We start from the raw sequence: 23,719 nt of genomic DNA on the forward strand, positions 1-23,719 counted from the left end.
TAACTTCTTCAGAGCCACATTGCACCTTCTTGAAAAATTAACCACATATTTGGCAACAAAGCAAACCTCCACAGTTATAAAAGAATTGAATTAACCCCCTGTATCTTATCAGATCACCATGCTTTAAAGCTAGAATTCAACAGCAATAGAAACTGCAGAAAACCTACAAACTCATGGAAACTGAATAACACCCAATTGCACCATTCCTGGGTTGAAGAAGAAATAAAAAAAGAAATTAAAGGCTTCCTAGAATTAAATGAGAATGTAGACACAACATACCCGAACTTATGGGACACTCTGAAAGCAGTGCTAAGAGGAAAGTTCATAGCACTAAGTGTCCACATGAAGAAACTGGAGAATAGTCACACTAGAGAATTGACAGAACAACAGAAAGCTTTAGAGCAAAAAGAAGCAAACTCTCCACGGTGCAGTAGGTGCCAAGAAATAATCAAATTGAGAGCTGAAATCAATAAAATAGAAACTAGGAAAACATTACAAAGAATCAATGAAACGAAGAGTTTGTTCTTTGAGAAGATCAACAAGATAGTCAAACCTCTGTCCAAATTAATCAAAAGGCAGAATGAGAGCATGCTAATTAACAAAATCAGAAATGAAAAGGGGGATATAACAATAGACATTCAGGAAATCCAGTGAATCATCAGGTCATGCTTTGAAAAACTGCACTCCACAATATTTGAAAATATAAATGGATAATTTTCTGGATAGATATCACTTATCAAAATTAAACCGAGAACAGATAGGCAGTTTAAATCGACCTACAACCCCTAATGAAATAGGAGTCATCAAAAGCCCCCCAACCAAAAAGCCCAGGGCCAGAGAGCTTCACTGCAGAATTCTACCAGAAATTCAAACAAAAGATAATACCAGTACTCCTCAAATTGTTCCACACAATAGAAGCAGAAGGGACATTGCCAATCTCTTTTTACAAGGCTACAATCACTTTGATACCCAAGCTAGACAAAGATACAACTAAAAAAGATAACTACAGAACAGTATACCTCATGAACATACATGCAAAGATACAAAACATCAATATCATCTCACTAGATGGTGAAAAACCCTTTGACAAAATCTAACTTTCCTTAATGATAAATGCCTTGGATAGATCAGGAATAACAGGAACATATATATATATATATATATATATATATAATATATATATATATATATATATGATAAAAGCAATATACCCCAAACCAACAGAGAAAAACTCAAGGTTATTCCTCTAAAATCAGGAACAATACAAGGCTGTGCACATTCTCCATACCTCTTCAATATTTTACTTGAAGTCCTAGCTGGAGCAATAAGACAAGAAAAGGAGGTTAAAGGTATACAAACGGGAAAGGAATAAGTCAAACTTTCACTATTTGCAGATGATATGATTGCCTATATAAGTGACCCAAAAAACTCTACCAGGGAACTCCTACAGCTGATAAACACCTTCAGCAAATTAGCAGGATACAAAATTAACTAAAAAAAATCAGTAGTTCTATCATATACAGATGATAAATCTAATGAAAAAGAAATCAGAGAAATATCACCCTTCACAACATTCACATGCAACATAATATCTGGGTATAACACTAACCAAAAAAGTGAAAGACCTGTACAGTAAGAACTTGGAGTCTTTAAAGACAGAAATTAAAGAAGTTATCAGTAAATGGAAAGGTCCCCCATGCTCTGGGATAGGCAGAATCAACATATCAACATAGTAAAAATGGCAATCTTGCCAAAAGCAATCTACAGATTCAACTCAATTCCCACCAAAATCTCAACACAATTCTTCACAGACCTTGAAAGAACAATACTCAACTTTATATGGAAAAACAAAAAACCCAGGATAGCCAAAACAACCCTGTACAATAAAGGATCTTCTGGAAGTATCACCATTCTTGACTTTAAGCTATATTATGGAGCCATAGTTCTGAAAACACCTTGGTATTGGCACAACAGTAACAGATAGACCAATGGAATCAAATTTAAAACCCTGATATCAACTCACACACCTATGAACACCTTATTTTTGACAAAGATGCTAAATCTATACAATGGAAGAAAGATAGCATCTTCAACAAATGGTACTGGCACAATTGGATTCGTGCATGCAGAAGATTGCAGATAGAGTCATATCTGTCACCATGCACAAAATTTAAGTGCAAATGGATCAAAGACCTCAACATAAATCCAGCCACACTGAATCTTCTAGAGGAGAAAGTGGGAGATACCCTTGAACGAATTGGCACAGGAGAAGTCTTCCTGAACATTACGCCAGTAGCACAGACATTGAGATCCTCAATTAATAAATGGGACATCCTGAAACTGAGAAGCTCCTGTAATGCAAAGAACAGTGTCAGGAAGACAAAACGACAGCCCACAGTATGGGAAAAGATCTTCCCCAACCCCACATCTGACAGAAGGCTGATTTCCAAGCTAGTCACCAAACAATAAATTTAAAAAGTGGAGTGCACAACTAAATAGTGAATTCTCAGCAGAGGAATCTGAAATGGCTGAAAGACACTTAAAGGGAGAGAGAAGATTGAAACAGAGGGCCCTGGAAAGGCACAGTATTTAGAAAACAAGCCATGAACAACAGAGCCAGTGAAAGAAGAAATCATAGACAAAAAATAAAATAAAAAGCAAAAAGACCTGGCAGAAATAGACAGGTTTGCTGGCATAGGCCACTGGAGCTGTGTATGCCTACAGGTAGGTCACATGACCAAAACGGCAGCAACCGTAAGCCGCTTTTGTCTGTTTACCTGCTTGTTGGATGAAACCAGAAAGGTTCCTCTATGCATTTCTCATGGGTGAGGCAAGTAGAAAACCGGCAAAAAGCTCCTCTCCGGATGCACGTCTGCCCTTGGGAGTTGCCAGGGGCCTGGCCCCGAAGGGGACACTGCTGTCCCAAAACCAAAAAAGGACCCAGCGGTCCGAACTGAAAAAGCAAAAAGCACTGCTCCTGGAGCGGGATCCCATGTCTGACCTTCAAGAAATGCACCCAACAAGTGAAAGAAGAAATAAAAAGCAAGATGTCAGATGGCAGTGCTTGCCCGTGTAAGTCATTGAACTGAGTGGGCAGGCCTAAGCTAGGTCACCTGGTTATGACCAAGATGGCGGCCCCCAGGTTAGCACATGTGGTTGAGATGGCGACCCCCGTAAGCACATTCTCAATTGCCAGAAAAGTTTCAAACCTCATTCATGTGGAAAAATGAAAACCAGCAAACAAACAAAAAAACTCTTAGAGCGTCTCAAGCAGACATTGCCAACCAATAAGAAACACAGTCAGAGAAAGAACAAACAGAACAATGAGGGACATTCCCAGGTGAAAGAAAGTTCCCACTGGGAGGCAGAACTCTGCTCATTTACCAACTCTCTGGCAGTAACCGAAAGATCCTGTAAAAATGTATTTCCCGTGGGCAAGGCCAAAAAATGCACAGATTGCCCTGTCTGAGAGCACCCGGCCTGAAACCGAAAAATGGACCCAGAGGGAACAGTGCTGGGTCTGCCCCATAGGAACGGTTTTGGGTATCTTACCGGATTGTAGCGAATAGGCAGATCAGTGAGTTCCAGAAATACTTAGTTGGAAAATCGGCAAGTTGAATTCCGGCATCTTAGGCTGGTGCAGGCAGGAGGAAGTGCCAGGAAAAGCGGAGATGGAAGTGGGTTGTAAGGGTGCCCTTGCCTAACATGGGCCTGCCAGCAGGTCGCGGGAGAAGGTAAAAGGGCAGAGCCTTTCCACGTCCGGGCGCCAAAATGTTATTGTTTTGTTTAAAAAGAAGAAAAGAGAAATACTGAGACATGAGACATAAGACTATAAGTTTATTATAAGGCCCGGCAGAATGGGGAGACTAAGAAGAGGAACAGGGTAAATGGCTGACCACCATGGCCGGTCACCATAGAGAGACAGACCAGGGAAACAGAGAGAGGGGAACAGAGCACACAGAGAGTGGGACAGAGAAACAGAGAGACAGAGGAACAGAGAAACAGAGAGCGTAAATGGGCAGGGGCCTATCTTTTAAAGGGGTCCTCTGCACCTGCGTGCCAGACTTAGTTCCCATGGAACCTTGGGCTGACCACGGTTCTGCCTGAGTGGATTCTACCAGGTAACAGGGGCAGGCCAGCATAATGCCTGAACCTTTCAGGGGGTAGACATGGTGGGGAGTGGAGGGAGAGGTAGAGGGGACTGATATGTGAAAAAAAGTTTATTCCTAATTTTAACTAATAAAAAAATTACAAAAAAGTTACTGTTTCAAGTCAGTAAGTACAACATCAGCACAGGTTTTGGAAGTCTATCTTTGTACATTCCCAGAAGTATATTACTGGTTGCTTAGGGCAAGAGAGTGTCATTGTTCTTTTCTTTCAGATTGCCCTATAGGGAACATGAAACATGAGATACTTTAACCATTGATTTTATTACAGGGAGAGAGAGAGAGAGAGAGAGAGAGAGAGAGAGAGAGAGAGAGAGAGAGGACAGCAAAGAGGAAGAAGGGGTAATGGCCGAACACGTGGATGTGCTCAGTTAACTTTATGGCTCCCTATAATATGGTATCTCTCATATTGCACATGCACACTGAGTCCTTACACAGCCCTGTAACCAGTGACATGGCAATGACATGGCCATACCACTGTGCTTGCCCTGCCCATGTCAGTGGGTTGGGGTCAGCAGGTTCCAACAAGAGTAACAATAAAAGAAAAAGAAATCCATACCAAACCCAAAATCATAAATATTTGTTCATTTTATTTGTGGATTTGTGTTCAAACCATTATCAAATAGTACAAACCAAATATTCTGACTACAGAATCCATTAATGACGAAAGAACTATCACTTTAGCCAGGAAATAACTTCTTTTCAGGTGTAGACTCTGATGATGTAGAGAAAATAATGCCTCAACACCTTACCTTTAAATGAAAAAAAATATTAATATGTAAAATTCCATTTCTTAAATAAAACATTAGGATTTATAATATGCATATATTTGAACACATTCATAAAACTGAAAATATAAAAAAATTAAAGACTACTAGATTGAGTGTCTATCTAGGTACAAATGGAGGGATATACTACTGTAGCACTACTGTAGCGCCTGCACTACAACACTTCCACAGTATAGGGTGAGGGGCTTGAGGATTTAAATAAAGACAAGACAACAGGTCTTTCTTGCAGGGAGAGAATGCCCTCTAATCCAACAAGAGTGGGGCTTATATACCAGTCAGCAGGGATGGTGGAAAACTACCCAGATAACAAGTTCATGTTCCCAGGCCCATCAGGCAATCCTGAATGGGTGAATAACAGGATAACAGGAACTTGCACTCAGGCCTTTAAGGAAGGAAGAAAACAGGATGTACCTGCTAGGTAAGCTCCTAGTCACAAGCTGGTCAGCAGACCCCTATGTGAGAAGGGCCCAACATACTGCTTTTGGGCTCTTTAAGAAACAGTCGCTTTTTTTTTTTTAACTTGTGATTGTGATTTTAAAATGTTAGGATAGTTTTAAAGAAAACTATTATTTACCTAAAATATATATATTTTGGTAATTTGGTTCATTTACTATACCACATTTCAGTGTGGCCATATAAAATGAAAAATTTCCAGGAATTTGGCCCAGTGTGGATCTTGGCTCTATGTGGCAGTTAATGTAGCCATCTTGGTGATTACATGGGAAGTGTATTTAAGGTACCCTCTCCATTATTGCTTATATTCTTAGTTGGGGTCATCCTTGTGGATTCCTGGGAATTTCCCTAGTGCTAGGTTTCTTGGTAATTCCTCTATCAAAGTATCTCTTCCCTTGCTCTCCCTCTCTATACTTCCCCTGTCTCTACCTTCCTGATCCTACATGTTCTCCCCCCCTTACCTCCCACACCCCTCTCCCCATGTTCCCAATTTATTCAAAATATCTTGTCTATGTCCCCTTTTTGCGGGGAGGGGGATCCATGTATGTCTCTTTTAAGGTTCTCCATGTTTCCTCCTAGCTTCTCTGGGGTTGTGGATTGTAGGCTAGTTATCTTTCTTTATGTGTAATATCAATTTAGGAGTAACTACATACCCTGTCTGTCTTTCTGTGTCTGGATTACCTCACTCAGGATAATTTCTTCTAATTCTATCCATTTTCCTGAAAATTTCAAGATGTTATTTTTTTGTTGCTGTTTTTTTTTTGGCTTTATTTTTGTTTTTACTGCTGAGCAGTACTCCACTGTATATTGTACCACATTTCCTTTATCCATTCTTCACTTGAAGGGCATCTTGGTTGCTTCCAGGTTTTGGTTATTGCGAATAATGCTGCTATGAACATAGATGAAGAAATGTCCTTGTGGTATGAGTTTGCATCTTTTAGTTAGATGCCCAAGAGTGGTATTGGTGACTCTTGAGGTAGATCACTGTTCAAATTTCTGAGTAACTGGCATACTGATTTGCAAAGCAACTATACAAGGTTTTACTCCTGCCAGCAATGGAGGAGTGCTTTCCATTATTCTATATCCACTCCTGAATCCAATTATAGAGAGGGAGAAGTGATAATATGAGCAAAAGGGTCAAGACCACATTGGGGAAACCCACAAAAACAGCTGACCTGAGCAAGCAGGAGCTTACTGACTCCAGATTGACAGTTAGGGAACCTGCATAAAATTGAATTAGTTTAATGTTCACAAAGCAGTCTTCTGTACCAATTAATTCAAGGGTATTTCCCACTTTGTCTTCTAATAGGTTCAGTGTGGCTGGATTTATATTGAGGTCTTTGATCCAGTTTTACTTAAGTTTTATACATAGCAAAAGGCTTGGGTCTATCTGCAGTCTTCTACATGTCCACATCCAGTTATGCCAGGACCATTTGTTGAAGATGTTCTCTTTGTTCCATCATATAAATTTGGATTGTTTGTCAAAAATCACATGTTGGTAGGTGTGTGGGTTAATATCAGAGTTTTCAACTCTGTTCCTTTGGTCTCCCTGTCTATTTTTGTGTCAATATCCCAAGCTGTTTTCAGGACTATAGCTCTGTAATACAGTTTAAAGTCAGTGATGGTGATGCCTCCAGAAGTCCCTCTATTGTACAGGGTTGTTTTGGAAAGAAGTCACTTTATGAGTGCCAAAACAGATATGAGGATTTGATCTCCTTTACTAATATAAGCTACTATAGGGATATTATGGGAAATTATACAAATTAAAAGGAAGAGTAAGTTTCCCAACACAAGAAAATGGCTGTTGTTTGGAGTTTGAAATAATTATTACAATAGGTTTAATGAATATTATACACATGTATTAAATTTTCATGTGGTATACCTCAAGGATGAAGAGATGTTATTACCAATAAAAATTAGTTCCATGAAAAAGCAGTTGAATGATGAAATGACATATTGAACAATAGGTTACAAATGAGCTTCTGAGCAAGGAATAAAAAAATCACATTAACTTCATTGTTCCTCTCCATTAGAGTGCTATGTAATCTGTTGTGTTGTCAATAAACAGTAATGTTTTGAAAAGATTCCTTCTATTTATAGTTCTCAACACTGTTTTCAAAACCATACTTCACACTGTAAACAGATACTGGCATTATGGTCAGTAGTTCCAATTTTGGAAAAACATTAGAACATATGTCACATAATAGAACTAGGCATATATACATTTTTGTTTGTCAATGAGCATTGTGATCATTGGCTTAAAGTTCAACTCATCACCTGTCCTACAATGTAGTGAGAGATTAAGGTTGTTCTCTAAAGACATACATGGACTTCTGTCTAGATTTGAGAACCTAGGATAGCTTTGCTATTAAGAGAGAGCTAGCCAGTTAGCAAATGAAGCCATTGGACAAAGAGTTTATAATTAATATAAGTCTTCATGTGTTTATTTGGGACTGAAGGGCTGTGGGATCTGATGGGACAGAAACTTCTGTACACATTTTGTCTTTCAGTTTGAAATTATTTTACCTGACGTAAATCATGTTTCTCAGGGTAGATGTTTTCAGTTTTCTTAATGAGATCCTTGGGTAACTTGCTGCTATTCCTCCAACTAGTCTTCCAATTGCACCTTGCACTTTTATCTTGCAAAGCTAGCTGCTTTCCTTAAGCTTCAAGAACAATTCACTTTTACTTTCAAACATTCAATTCCACCTTTCAGTTCCCTCAACTTTGAAATGGTTGAAGAATTTTATCTGAATCCAATTTTAATTAAACAAAATTTTAATTGTTTCAATCACTTATATTGATCTCTAGGACATTCTCTGTATGAACAATCAAGTTTCTCTGTCTATATGCTAGCCACAGAGATAGTTCCATTCTTTTAGTTGTTAAAACAATCTTAATTTACATACACTAATACCAGTTCCATCTCCATCCTGTTCTCCTGCCCCCCCACCATTTTCTCCCCACCACACCCTGCATCCTTTCCTCAGATAGGGTGACACCTCCAATGGGGAATCAACAAAGTCTGTCACGTCACTTGAAGCAGGACCAAAGCCATCCCAACTGTATCTAGGTAGAACAAGTTATCTCTCCATAGGTAATGCACTCCAAAAAGCCAGTTCATACACTAGAGATAAATATTTGTTCTATTGCCAGTGGCCTCATAAACTGCCTAAGCCCCCCCAACTGTCACCCACATTCAGGGGAACTAGTTCAGTCTTATGCAAGTTCCCCAACTATCAGTCTGGAATCAATGTGCTCCCACTTGCTAGGGCTAGCTCTTTCTGGGTGTTTCCCCAACATGGACCCGACCCTTTTGTCATATTTTCCCTCCTTCCTCTCCACAACTGGACTCCATGAATTAGGCCCAGTGCTTATCTTTGGATCTCTGCATCTGTTTCCATTAGTTAATGATAAAGACTCTATGATGGCAATTTAGGTAGTCACCAATCTGATAGGGGAAGATTAGTTAAGGGACCCTCTGTATTATAGCTTCTACTCTTCCTTGGGGTCATGCTTGTGGATTCCTGGGAATTTCACTTTAGATTACATTCCCTTTAACTTCTTATAGGTAGCTCCATGAAGCCTTTATACTCTTTGTTTTTAATATACCTGTCTCAGTAATCTTGATTATTCTTGTCTTCCCATTTAAATTGTGAGATGTGCAACTACTTTCTGTGTCATTGGCTGACCTAATATCAGGATTGTTGCTTCTGAAGAATTAGGAATGTTTGATGGAAGGAACAAGATGACCCAGCACCAAACACACAGCATTTGCCATTATGTTTGTTGCCTTACACAGGTACAGTGTTTGGCACTACGAAATTTTGGGGAAAAATTAACTATTAAAGTCACTGTCTAATGGCCATTATAACAGATATACTAATCATGAAAATTGCACGCTACTTAAATGCCTATGAAACAGTGAAATACATGGAAGAAGTGAGTACGCATTATTGGAGATAATCCTCATAAAATCATTTGGTGAAGATTGCAATAAATCTTGAATCTATAAGTCATATTAAATTAAGATGAAGCTCAATTAAACATGTCATATCTGTACATCTTTTGATACTAGTAGTAAGGGCAAGAATGCTTCAACAGCATAAATAGCTAAAGTTTGGTAATACCAAATCATGGTTCTTGGGTCCTGGATCATGGGTGATATTTTGTAAAAGAAAACCAAAACCAAAACCAAAACCAAAACTTAGCATTTTCTTCATTGAATCATGGATAATATTTAAAATTTTCTTGCTTATTAATCAGCAACATATTCTAAATTCAAAGTTGGATTCTTTTAAATTGGCTACTTCTATCTAAAATATAATAAATGCAATTAATTCCAATCACAAGTAACTAAAATGAGTGAATTTCAAGGTATTCAATTACTAGAGACTTTTGCATCCTTGCCTCACAACCATTTTTATGTCTTCAAGCAATCCCCGTGTCTCTATCTCAACTTTGTAGACAAGATATCTTTGACAAAATGCTAATAAAAAAGCAATTTTTTTTAATTCTGAAGATTGACATCTCCCCTTCCATCCTATATAAATGAAAGTGGTGAATGCCTCTCTTTCTTTATTGTGAAGCACTTATTCTTTTGCTTAATTGAATATGTGTATTTAATTTTAAATCTACTTAGGGTGTGTGCCTTTGTGTGTGTGTGTGTGTGTGTGTGTGTGTGTGTGTGTGTGTGTATGTTCATTTACCAGTGCGAGGATGTTTACACACTCATTGTGTGTGTAGAGGGGAAGGGAGAGCTTGAGAGATCCCCATAGCTAGTATCCACTATGTGACTGCCATATATCAAACTCAGTTCGGCAGACTCAGTGGCAAATGGCTGCACTTGCTGAGTTGCCACAGTCATTTCTCCATCTCATCTGACCATGACTAGGCTTTATTGAACTAATTAACCACCACTTCTTTCCTTTTCATGGTTGAGTAATGTCACAGTGGTTATATGTGCTGAATGATTGTTTTTTCTTTGGTGCCCAAACAATTGACTAGTTAACACATATTGGGCTAACAATAGTATTCATTCTGATGATTACTTACAACTCTCCCTTAGGTAGATTGGTGAGGACATGTGACATCATGACATTTAAAAGGGGAGGTGCCTAGCTGTTCCCAATTTTGAATATTGCTCAATTTTGTATTTCTTATCACACTCTATAAGAATTCTAACATTTTTCAAAATAGTTATTTTCCTTATTGTCTCCTTGATTTAGTATTGGGAATTAACACAGTCATGCACTTTACTGCTGCACATCCACTTATTAAATTGTAAAAACACCAGTGTTTTTAACAATGTTTTAAGGCTTTAATTTGCACTTTCCAAATGATGAATTAATTTGGCATCTTTTTTGCTGCCCTTTAACTATCATTGTGTCTTCTGTACTCACATTACTGTCCACAAAGAATTGTTCTTTCATTTTGGTTGATGAAGTCAAATATGCTTACATTCCCCAAAATCTTGAAGGCTCACAAGTATGAAGACAGTCTTGATTATACACATTTCTATCTAAATATTTTGATTAAATCAGTTGTATGTCTACCATTTGATTGGAATGAAGCATTCTTCTAATCTATATAGAGCTGTTTGTCAGTTACACAAAGAGTAAGTCTTTCAGTATGATTTTTAACTCCCTCATTTAATTGAATTGGATAATAAAATAATTTCTGGTTTTGATAAAATTTACCATTTTTCACTTGAGGGTCATAGATTTATGGTCATGTTTGTGAACCTTTATTAATCTTCAAACCTGAAAATTCTTCATGTTTTTCTTTTAAAACATTTTGAAACTTTTATTGCTTATATGGATATTGATGATCTACATTGTATAAATGTTGTATCTGTAATGATTTGAATTTTCATCTTCAATTTACATGTTACTGTCCATTTGAACCTCCTCCATTTCTTGAAAAAATTCTGTTTATTCTTTGGATAAACTCAGTGTTGTTGAAAATCAGTTAATCATGTATGTGATGACATACTTTTTTTTCATTTCCTTTCTATTTCATTGAAAAGCATTTTTATGTCCTATAAACATATTGATTTCATTATTATTTCAAATAAATATGGAATAAAGGAAGTTGAGTGATGTTTCTTACTCTGGTTTTGCAAATTTATTTTTAACTTTTTAGGGCCCCTTGCAATTACAATCAGTATCAGTTTGAAATATTGAAAAAGAACCCCAATGCTTTATCATGAATAATCAGTTATGGGAAATATTGTGTTTGGAATAATGATAAACCTTCTAATCAATGATTGTGGTGAATGAAAGAAAACAAATATAAAAAGGATATGATGGCTCCCAGGTATGTTGGAGGACAAAGTTAACTGTAGATGAAAAAGGGACTGTAGGCAGAGACAGTGACATGTGGATGAGTCTAGAGTGAACATGAAACTGACTGAGCTGGTCTACATGGGGAGAAAAAGAAGGGAAGGGAGAGAGGATAGAGAAGAGTGCAAAGGTACAAAAAAGGGGGAGGGAAACAAAATGGCTGGATTATACACATGGAAGAGCAGCTCAGCACCCTAGTCTGGATAATTCAGAGTAGGAGAATGGTATACAAGCCAGGAGGACAGTGTAACAGTTAGGGACTCTAGAAGAACCTGGCAGCGAAGATCATTTTGATACTTTCAATAGTCAACTCAGAAATTTCTCCCAGAGTTTGAGAAGTAAACTCTGTCAGTTATGTTTTTAGGAACAAAGTACACCTTGGATGACTGTAGTTCTGAATAAATGTTAATTTTAAGGATTTCAAGATTATTTGGATATTGAGAAATTGGCAAAGATATTATCCAAATTTTAGATTCAAGAGGAACCAAACAACTTTCCTTGGGAGTTCCAAGTAACAATGTTTAGGGGTGATTGATCAGCGAGTGCAAAGATCAGCCACTTCAGCTTCCTTCTCCTGGACGTTTCCAGCCTCAGGCTGCTTGTCTATAGAGACTTTCTACCCACACCAGCTATCCTGCCTCCACCCACCACTCATTGCTATTCTCTTACCCAATAAATATAACATTTCCAACTTTTGGTGGTTAGACAACCCTCCCTGATCTTTGCTTCCTCCTAGATATTTCTGTGTGTCTGTAATTTTTTCATTCTCTTTCAGTTCCTATTCAGAATTTTGTGATTACAGATGGAATGTGTAAGATGGTTATTAATAACTTCAAAAATATTTTCTTTTCCAGGACACGGTTTTTGTCAGTTATTAGTTAATTTTATTATGCTCTATTTATTTTGACTGTTATGAATCATTTTTCTTAATTTAACGTGTGGATTTTCATTGAAGTATATACAAATGAAATTAATTTTGGTATATGATAGAAATTCAACTAATTTTATTATATAATTTCTACACTTTCAATACAACTAAACTGATAGATAGTTGAATGATTTAATGACACTTCACACCTTTCTACTTATAAATCATGGCAAGGATGAATCACTATAGATTTTCTCATCTCTTTTCTTCAGGAACATTTTCTTTTGTTTGTTGTTTTTGTTTATCGAGACAGGGTTTCTCTGTGGCTTTGGAGGCTGTCCTGGAACTAGCTCTTGTAGACCAGGCTGCTCTTGAACTCACAGAGACCCACCTTCCTCTGCCTCCTGAGTGGGATTAAAGGCATGCACCACCAATGCCCGGCTTCTTCAGGAACATTTTTATTTATTGTCTTTGCCTGGTTGACACAGGTAGAGTTTCAGGTAGATAGCACAGAAAAGAACTCGATGTACTGACCTTGTAGTAGAGGTGACCATGTGAAAGGAATAACCTTGTATTTTTGGCATATTAAGGGAAAAAGCATTCCTTAAAAACAAAGCATAGTTAGGTGTGAGTATTTTGTAAATGAATTTTCTCAGCTGAAAAAATTTATTACATATTTTAAGGATTTATTACAAAAGGATTATGGATTTGGTCAAACGTTTCTGAGTCAATTGAGATGCAATGGTTATTTGATTATAAGAAAATATGTTGGTATCCTGCATTACAAAACTTGGTACTTATGATTGTTCATAGAATAAGTACATTTTAAAATGATTTTCTGGATTTGGTATCATCATAATTTAAAGACAAAATTGAGGCATTAAAACTAATCATTTCTTCTCAAAGAAGGCAATACCCAATAAATAAATATTTATTTACAATTTTATAGTATTAACTCGGTTATTGTGGTGTGAAACATTTCCTGGGGTGATCTGAATAAGGAACTTATTGTAATTATTTATAAGAGATTGAGCATAGAATTAGTTTCAGAAATATACGTGACTTAAATGCAGTTGACTCATCAAACAGCTTATGATGGCTATATTACTACATCTTTCTGCAGGACTTTCAGGCATAAGTACTGACAGGAGTTTCTAATCTCAACACTCCTTATTATTTAAATAATCTTTGGAAGGGAAAAGCTTTGGAATCCTTTCAGTTTCAGATACTTCTTCAGACTTGTAAGTTGTTTATCTCATCAGATTTTTTAGTCTCCCTCCAAGATGTACTATTCCATCTCCAATATAATTGCTAAACAGCAATCACACTAGATCCTAGACTTTGTGGAAGACAGTCTGAATTGTTAAATGACTCTTCTCAGGGGATAGGATGGTTATAAAGTTGGAAGGCATCTTTGGTTTCATTTCACTGAAATGTTTTGTTTCCCATATGAAGATATAGAGCCCAGAGAAGAGAAGTAATCTACACCAGGTCACTTAGAAGAAAAGCACAACTTCATCGCAGCCTGGACCCTCCTGCTCAGGTGAGCTCCTCTGCTCGAATCTTGGACTTCTAGAGATCTTTTAGAAAGGTGACCCTTCTCCTGCCAAACTGTCTGACCTGATAATCAAAGGAAAGGTAAATGCAAATTTTAATACTTCCTGAAAATAAGCTGTGTCATGGGGAAGAATGTTTGGGAGCAGGACAAGAGGCATCCTCATTCAGGAAACAGAAGGAAATGAATGCTAGAGTCTATGTTACCTCATTCAGGAAACAGAGGGAAATGAATGCTAGAATCTATGTTATAGCCTCTCTTTTGGGAGCACAGATCCGTCCTTAAATCATATAGTGAATTCAGATTGGGTACTCCCAACTCAGGTTACACAATCTAGACAATATCTCAGAGATAGCTGCTGTGATTCATTTTCCTCACTAAAAGTGCTTATACTCACCATTTTTAAACATTGCAACCATGGTTTTCTAGCTGATACTTTCACCAAATAAAATGGTGATGTGAAAGAATAATAAAACTACTAGTAATTTTATAAAGAGGTACTGAGTGGCTGTCCATGTTGGCACATGCCTTTAATCCCAGAATTTATGAGAAAGAAGAATGAAGAACTCTGCTTCTGAATCAGGCTTAGAATGCATACAGACTTGAAAAGCAGCCGTGACTACATAGTGAGACACAGTTACACACACACACACACACACACACACACACACACACACACACACACACGAAACACAGAATAATTGTAAATGAATAATGTATTGAATTATTCAATAGTAAACTGAATTTGATTACTTTAATGTAAAATGATACAGTTTGATTGGATCAAAATTTCAAAACGACAGTAAATATAAGATTTTAAATGAAACAATCTGGGAAGTACAGAACACTTTATAACTGTGATGTTTTTGGAGATACTGTGAAACATGAATTTACATTAGATTATCCATTTGGGTATACTTTGTAAAAAAGTTCTAAAGACTTTAAAATATTTGCATATTTTCTGGGAGTTTGAACAGAAAGGAGAAAATGAATAAAATACTAGGCTAAGTGTTACAAAAGATGACAGCAATTATTATATCTGAGAGGTAAAATTATTTGGTAATTTGATGCTGTTCTTTGAAACATGTTAAACAATTATAAATTCATGTGGTTTATGAAATGAAAGTTTTTATGTTATATTGTAGGCAAGATAAAGTACACTCTTTTTTAGGGAAATCATACTGAACATTTTTTTATAAATATTAATAACGTTCCTGGAATAACCCCATAAGTAAGGAAACAATCACTTCTCCATAGCAGTGAATATAAAGGAAGTAATTGTAGAGTTCTGGAAATGGAATATATTTAAAACTCATTTTATGAAATGATTGTTTATATATAAGAGAGTACTGTATGTGGGAGAACCCTCCCGAAGCATTCTATCCTCGATATAGTTTGACCTCAGTATTTGCTTAAGTTGAGAACAAATTAAAACCCAGTAACCACCACCTCACCTCCTTCTTCTGAAAGACATAGGATAAACATCCCTTTCCTGGATGAGTCTCTTATCTACTGCCATAGCAAGAAGAGCAAAGCAAACTCATCTCTGGATATCAACATCAGATACTGGCTTGGTTTAAAACCCAGGTTTTCCTAAAATGAGCATTCCCTTTGTTAGTTTACCTTGCAAACTTATTTACATAGGCCATGATTTGGATACAAGTTAAATACCAGAAATCATGTGCTGGGACCTTGGTGTCCATTACAATGACACTGACATATACTGGCAATGATTTTGTCAAAGGACTCTAGCAATAGATGGATGTGCTTCTGAGAGACTTGACTAATGCTCAGCAGACTTGATGAAGTCTGGAAACAGGGATTTAGATATCATGGAACAGAATCAATAATCATGACAGTAGTTGTGAAAAAGCATAACAATTTGCCCCCTTTTCTCAAATACACTCACTTCTAAATGCGCTCTTTCCCTCAGCTTTTATACTTTAAATCCAGGCAGCATTGAGTCCCAGACAGGCAGCTCCATGCAGATGTTGGTACCATATGAATCAACCTCTAGAACTTAAATTAGAAAACTCTTTTCTTACAATTTACCATATCTCAAGTACTTTGTCATGTCAGTTGAAAGTAGTCAATGACTCTGACACAACAGGCATTAGGCCCTCATCATTTCTCTTATCGAGCCATTGATCTTTGTTAGCATAGCACATACGATTCCAACTCTAGGAACTCCTTTGATTTCTTTGATACTTCTTATTTATATATCACTTAAGCAGCTTTATATGTGACTGCTGGCTACTGTTCTCTAAGAAGGTAGTAAGAAGTAGTTTTTCCAAGAAAGGGGTTTAGAATCAGAGTAAACATGGAATCAAATGCCATACCTAATGTTTATGGGTCAGAAAGCTGCAGGGAAGTAACAAAGTCTCATTACACTGTTCACTTATCTGGAAGCAGATATTGTAATAATACCTCATGTAGTTGTTGAGAGGATTAATTGTGAAAATGTTTTCAGCATAGTTCTTATTACATAGTTGGCATTTAATTAATTTTACCATTTATTAGTTTGCTTAAAATCAAGAGAAAGCCATTCTTCTGTATTAAATGGCCTAGAAAAAAATAACTCCTTTAAAAAAATGAGGCTACCATCAACCAGATAGAAAACGTAATTAATAACATGTCTCAAGAAAGAAAATTGCATCATAAAACAACAGAAATAACTCCTTGAAACCAATTTTAGGTGCTCAATATTTATCAGGTAATACATAAACTATTTACAATACAGGTTTGGTATATGATATAGAAACTGTTCTTGTAAGAGATGTAAAATACTCATGCATAACATTTTAGAAATTATTGGGTTGCACACTAACTATATGAAATCTCCTTTGCCCCATGAAATGACTTTTTACCTGTAGGTACTTCAAAACAAGGGGCTTAGAAGTGCTCAAATGATCTTCACTTTGATTTATTCATCAATGATTACTGGATCAGGAGATTTCTGGCAATATCACCTAACTGAAACTTCAACTCTTATTTTTACATTTTTAATGTTCAAGGGCCATCTTTCCACAAGGTGAAACAGGAAATAGCAAAGTGTCGCAGCTGACTACCTCACTGCTACTCCTAGCAGGTGATCAGTGAAAAGAAATTATTGTTAGTGATAACATCAAGAAGCTATTACCCATGGAGCTCAAGTGAATCTAAATACCCTACTATCTGAAGTTCAACTTTAATCCTCATCAACATGTTTCATTTTAGAAGCACACAAAATAATAAATTGTTATAGTAGTATAATATGGTTATTAAAACTTAAAGGGGAGGGAAAGGGAACTGAGATTGACATGTAAAAGAAACTTGTTTCTAATTTAAATACAAAAAGACAAAAATTTTTTGTTAGAAAAATCTCATTTTAAGGAAAATGTCTCATCTATGAGACAATATTTTAAGTTATACTCAAATATAGCTCAAACTTACAGATTATTTCAAATTTAAAGAACAAAATACCGCTATGTTACAAAAACTAACTAAATACAGTGTGAAGGAAGGGAATGGTTTTTCCCATCTGATTTTGAAGTTATTCATATTCTAAGATCCAAAACACAGCATTACTAATGCAATCTATATCAAATATAATTAAAACTCACCTATAATTAATAGACTGGGAAAATCCAAATGACATAGGAACAATTAAAATGGGATCACAATAGAAGTGAGCAGAGAATATTATAGACACAAAAGAGTGGATATGTATTTCTCTTAGATCTTATTCATGCTTTTTAGCCTCTAGGGAAATTCAGTGACTGTCCCAGTGTCATCCTACACGGAATTGCAAAATGCAGCACTGCAATAGAAATGTACATTACACACATCATTCTACCATGGTTGAAGAGAAAAAGAACAAACAAACATGTAGGACATATCAAAGGAAAAAATTACCAAGCTCTACCATGAATACTGAATTCACTAAATTTGAGAAAGCCTTCATTTTGTGTATTTTTATTAATAAAGCTAAAGTGTTTTGATAAATATTCAGATGGATAATGTAATATGAAAACATTCATCTAGATGGAACTACCCCTCTCCCTTTTTCTTATGGATGACAATGTGTTTAAAATTATTAGTAACTAAATATCAACAGATTGAAAGTATTATATTGAAAATATACAGCTCTAGAGATCACAATGAGAAATGCATGGATGAAATTTTACAGACTCAATTGCAAAAAATGGAAGAGACTGCTAAAAAACAAAAAGTAGCTATCAACTTTGTGTTTTGAGTTACTGTTAGAACATTCGGAACAGTGGGAAAGATGGCCACAGAGAAAGTCACATACACACAAACATACACACACACACACACACACACACACACACACACACACACATCTGCATAAACATACACACATGTGTGGACACAAGTGCACATAGAGAAAAATTTGTACACAAAACCACATGCATATATATGCTCACAAACACAGAAATACCATTTGTGCATTAAAAAACACATGTGAACATATATGGTCATGAGGTATGAAAAGAGAATGTCAGAAATCTGGAGAACAATAAAATTAGATTAAATATTGATTTCAAATATTTTATTTTAAAATGGCAAAGATTAATTTAACTCTGCATGTGAGAGTAGAGAAAATATGACAAAGTTTTGAAAGCTCAACTTAACCACATTAAAAGGAATAAGAAACAGCATAGAGAAAGAAAAATCAAGCATTCAAGGAAACAAGGTCATGGCCACCCATGGAGGTATGAATGGAAGAAAGAGTTCTGCTTCCTTTGATGTTCAAGAGGTGCTCAATGATGAGCTGAACAAATAAGAACAATACAAAACATCAAGAATTGATATATTTATATAGCAATATTATATAATTCTCCAAAAGTCTCCCATTTTAAATTTAGTAAGCAAAATAAATGTTTATCAGGTATTGGTTCTCTGTCAGGACTGTCCATTCACATTCCCCCTGCTAAGACTAAATAATGGTAGAATAAAGCCAGAAATACTTTTTCTTGTGAGGTGAAGAGTTATAGAGGGAATGTTAAGGATCCATTTTAGTGGACATTAAATCATTATGGATCTTATTTACATAATTATGTGTTGCCCATATATGTTAATATGTTTTTGAGGGTATAGTATCATATGATTAAGTAACGATGTTCTCCAAGGATGACTATTGGACATTTAGGTCACCATGAAAATCACAACAAAGGAACAAAACTTTGTGACTAGCAATTACAACCCTATCAATTTCTGAATTTTGTCAGACATAATTTGAGAAATGCTCATTCAGATTACTCTTCAAGGATGTTTCACTGTTCAGCTGTGAGAAGGATGGTATCTGACAGCCTGCAGCTGTTAACTACTAAATCCATGCACACAGGAAACCCAAGGTCACATTGTTTCCAGGGTAGCCCGGAGTCAATTACAAATAATTGGGTACAGTCAAGGGTATTTTATGGGCAATGACAAAGATACAATCAGTGCAATGACCTAGCCATTTCTGTAGAACACTGGATTTCTCCATTTGAGCATACTTGTTCTGGAACACCAACATCATTACTGAGGACTGTTTGGCTTCCAGGGCATTCACTTTTTTTCACTCCTTTTGAAATATTTACATCATTTCAGTATCTGGTTCATCAAGAATAAAACAAAGCTGAAGGACCTTAGAAGATTCACAGTGTGACAGCCAAAGTTGTGAAATTAAGGGGCAGTAGTAGGTATCAATTGTAAATAGAAAATATATATTAAAATCTGATTCCCATATTTATTAATGGTCTATCATGGTGGCTCCATGTTATTGTGGAAATTAAGATTCCACAGAAAAAATCAAATGCTACTATTTGGTGGTAGCATCACAATAGAATTCACTACTTTACTTCAATTTTTTTTCTGTACTTCAAACTCAACCTACTTTGGTACCCATGCTTGTTTGTGAAATGGGCTTGGATTTTCTTATTAATTTATGAAGGCTTTTTTAATTTCTTGATCTTCCTAAACAGGGAGCAGTAGGGCTGATAAAATGTTTAGACTCTGGACAACTGTTGATGTACATCATTTTATGATTTTTTTGGCAGTTTATTTTGAAATAATCAACCAGGACTTTAGTTATTCAAGAAGTCACTGTGACCAAATTAACAAAGCATGGGTGGACTTGCAGAAGATAATTATCTGTATCTATTTTAGGAAATTTACATTCTCCTCAGAAAATAGGAGAGGGAGAGAGAGAGAGAGAGACAGAGACAGAGACAGAGACAGAGACAGAGACAGAGACACAGAGACAGAGAGAAGAAAGAAAGAAAGAAAGAAAGAAAGAAAGAAAGAAAGAAAGAAGGAAGGAAGGAAGGAAGGAAAGAAAAAAAGAAAGAAAGAAAGAAAGAAAGAAAGAAAGAAAGAAAGAAAGAAAGAAAGAAAGAAAGGAGAAACAGCTTCCAGGGACCAGAGATTTAATGTGAAATAAGAGACAGAAGATTATTCAACAATGATTATACTATTATATCAAAATTGCTTTACCGTATTTTCAATTACTGAACTTGAACATAAATTCATGAAATGAATTTGACTTTCTTTTTTCTTGCAATGATTATTACAGCAGCTGATATTTGGGTGAATTGCCAACATCCCATGGAGTGAACTGCCACATGACAAATACGCTCAGATGGAGACACTGAAATTGAGTAAAGAGACACAAACTACCACACTAACAATGCCCAAAACATTTGCTAGGAGACTGGATATTTTTCTTGAATTTTTATAGGTAGGTAGATCAGCAGTTTTCAAAAAATGAATGTTTCAGATGAAGTTTTCAAAACTAGTGCTTGGGATTGGGGCCTGTTTAATGTCTTGCATGCTACAACAACAACAGCAAAAAAGGTTTGCTTTTTTCTAGATTTGAATGCTACTTTGAAAACTGCTGGGGCAGGGAGGTTGAGTTGAGGGAAGAACAGAAGAGAGCAAGGTAAAAGTTAACATAATAGAGGGAGACATTATAGGTTTAAAGAGAAATCAAGCACTAGGGAAATGTCTGGAGAGATACAAAGAAGACAGCAACTATCAATCTAAACAACAGAGGAGAGGCTACCTTAAATGCCCTCTCCTGATAATGAGATTGATGACTAACGTATATGCCATACTATAGCCTTCATCCAACACCTGGTGGAACTAGAAGCAGACACCCACAGCTAAACCTTGAACTGAACTGGAATTCAGTAGCAGAGAAGGAGGACTATTGAGCAAAGGGGGTCCAAACCAGGCTGATGAAACTGACAGAAACATCTGACCTGAACAAGGGAGAGTTCTTGGTCCCCAGACTGATAGCTTGGAAACCAGCATTGGGACTGATCCAGACCCCATGAATGTGAGTGTCAGTGAGGAGACCTTGAAAATCTAAGGGACCCCTTGTAGTGCATCAATACTTATCCACAGCATAGGGCTGGACTTTGGGAGCCAATCTGACATAGAGGGATACTCCCTAAGCCTAGACACAAGGGTGTTGGCCTAGGCCCTATCCCAAAGAATAAGACAGACTTTGAAAGACCACCGCCATGGAAGGCCTCACCCTCCATGGAGAGCAGAAAGTGTATGGGATAGGTAGGGTGTTAGTTGGCCGGGCAGGGGAGGAGGGGAGAGAAAGGGACCTGGGATTGAAATGTAAAATAAATTTCTTTCTAATTAAAAATAAAATGAAAAAGAAAACTCCTTGGTTAGTTTCATAGTTTCAAATTATTGATATAATGACCGGCTTTAGCATTTTTTTTTTTTTTTACCTAAAAGCTTTTAATCTTCAACTTTGACTTCACTTAAAGATCCTTATAAAATGTCATATGATTGGGTTGATTTGACAGCTTTTGCCTTTAATAGCACTCTGGAAGCTGAGGCAGAGGTACAAACAGAGACAAGTATCTTTCTTTGAGTTCAGGACCAGAATGTTCTACATAGAGAGACACTACCTCATAAAGAGAGAGGGAGGGAGACAGAGGAACAGGGAGTGAGTGTCAGAGAGAGAGACAGACAAAGAGGAAAAGAAAGAGAAAATAAAACAATCAAAAGAAATTAAGGAAGATTATTGTACAGATCATCCATCATCAAAATTTTACCAGGACATAAAATACATAAGTCCAATAACAATAAGTTTGATATTATTATAAATGAAGGTTAAAGAGAATTACATACAGAGTATAATTCTATGATACTTATGCTTTGAGAGTGCATTTCATAAAATTCATTATTTGGCAAATCATTAAGATAGGGTCTTCACAGTTATGACATTAGCTTATAAATTCTAGTAGATTAGTGTAATATATAACGTTTTCAGCAAATATAACCCATACATATCTTTCTTTACACAGACAAACATTCAAGTAAATATTTAGTTAAAAAAAGTGTAATAGCAAATAGTATTAAAAATGTATTCTGATATCCTCACATTTAGATAAATATTGACAGTATATTATTTATTTTTCAGTTTTTTATAAAACAAAAATTTTACTTATCATAAAAAAGATAACATAAGTGACAGAAACAAGAGACCCTGAATCTGGTTAAGTGGAAAATGGGTTTGTAGAAGAATGCTGGATAGCACTTAGCACATTGCTAAGAATACTGAAGAATGAGAATTGCAGAAATTTACAACTATTAAACAATATTCAAAAGTCCATGAAAAAGCTGCCTCTAAAATAATAAAGCCAGCAAACCTGTTTGAGAGGGATTTATTCTACAAAATAAAACAGTTTAAAAATATTAAATATAAACTCAATTATTAAATAAAGTTATTTTACTATCTTTTTAGAATTCAAGCTTCTGCCAACATTTTCTTTTCTTAAAAAAATTATAAAATACAAAGTTTACAGTTTTCTCTCCTGTTTTTACACGATATTATGTCCATATACAACCCAATAGTAGCAAATACTGCATAACTCTAATTTAATTCAAAGGAATAAAGATAACTTTGAACATGGAATCAAAGGCTCCTCCCTAATTTAAAATGAATGAGGTGAGTATACTTTAGATTCAATCATGACTGAAATTATGTTGGATAGAAAAACAAAAAGGTCAAACCATTATAGAAGAGACAGTGGCATCTTTCATGAAGTAAAACATGGAAGGTCAAAAATACACCAAGCAAATTGATTTTTATGTGTTTAAAAATTTAGATAGGAAAATATATTGATATTTAGTGAAAACACTACTGTAGAAGATGGATAATCACCAATATTGCTGAAGCTCTCCATTGGTGAAACTTGTTAAAAATGAAAGCAATACTGAGAAAATCAAAACAAGATATAGAATAGGAAATGTTCTGAACTAAATCTTTGAACACGAATGAAGTGGAGCATATTCTTCTGGTTAACCAAATAGTAAGAACATATTAAATTGAAAGCATTACTATAGAAAGGGCAGCACCCACTTTACTGTTAATTAAAATATCCTAAGTAACTTAGCACAAATCAAAATACTGGACTAATAAATCAGTGTAGAATTCATAATCATGTAATAAAAGGAAGAAAATTAACAACAACAAAAGTAGCTGTGCTATTCATCATTGAAATTCTGTAGGCATATAAATATCTATCTATGGC

The sequence above is a fragment of the Cricetulus griseus genome (genome assembly GCF_003668045.3).
Source record: "Cricetulus griseus strain 17A/GY chromosome 1 unlocalized genomic scaffold, alternate assembly CriGri-PICRH-1.0 chr1_0, whole genome shotgun sequence".
NCBI lineage: Eukaryota > Metazoa > Chordata > Mammalia > Rodentia > Cricetidae > Cricetulus > Cricetulus griseus.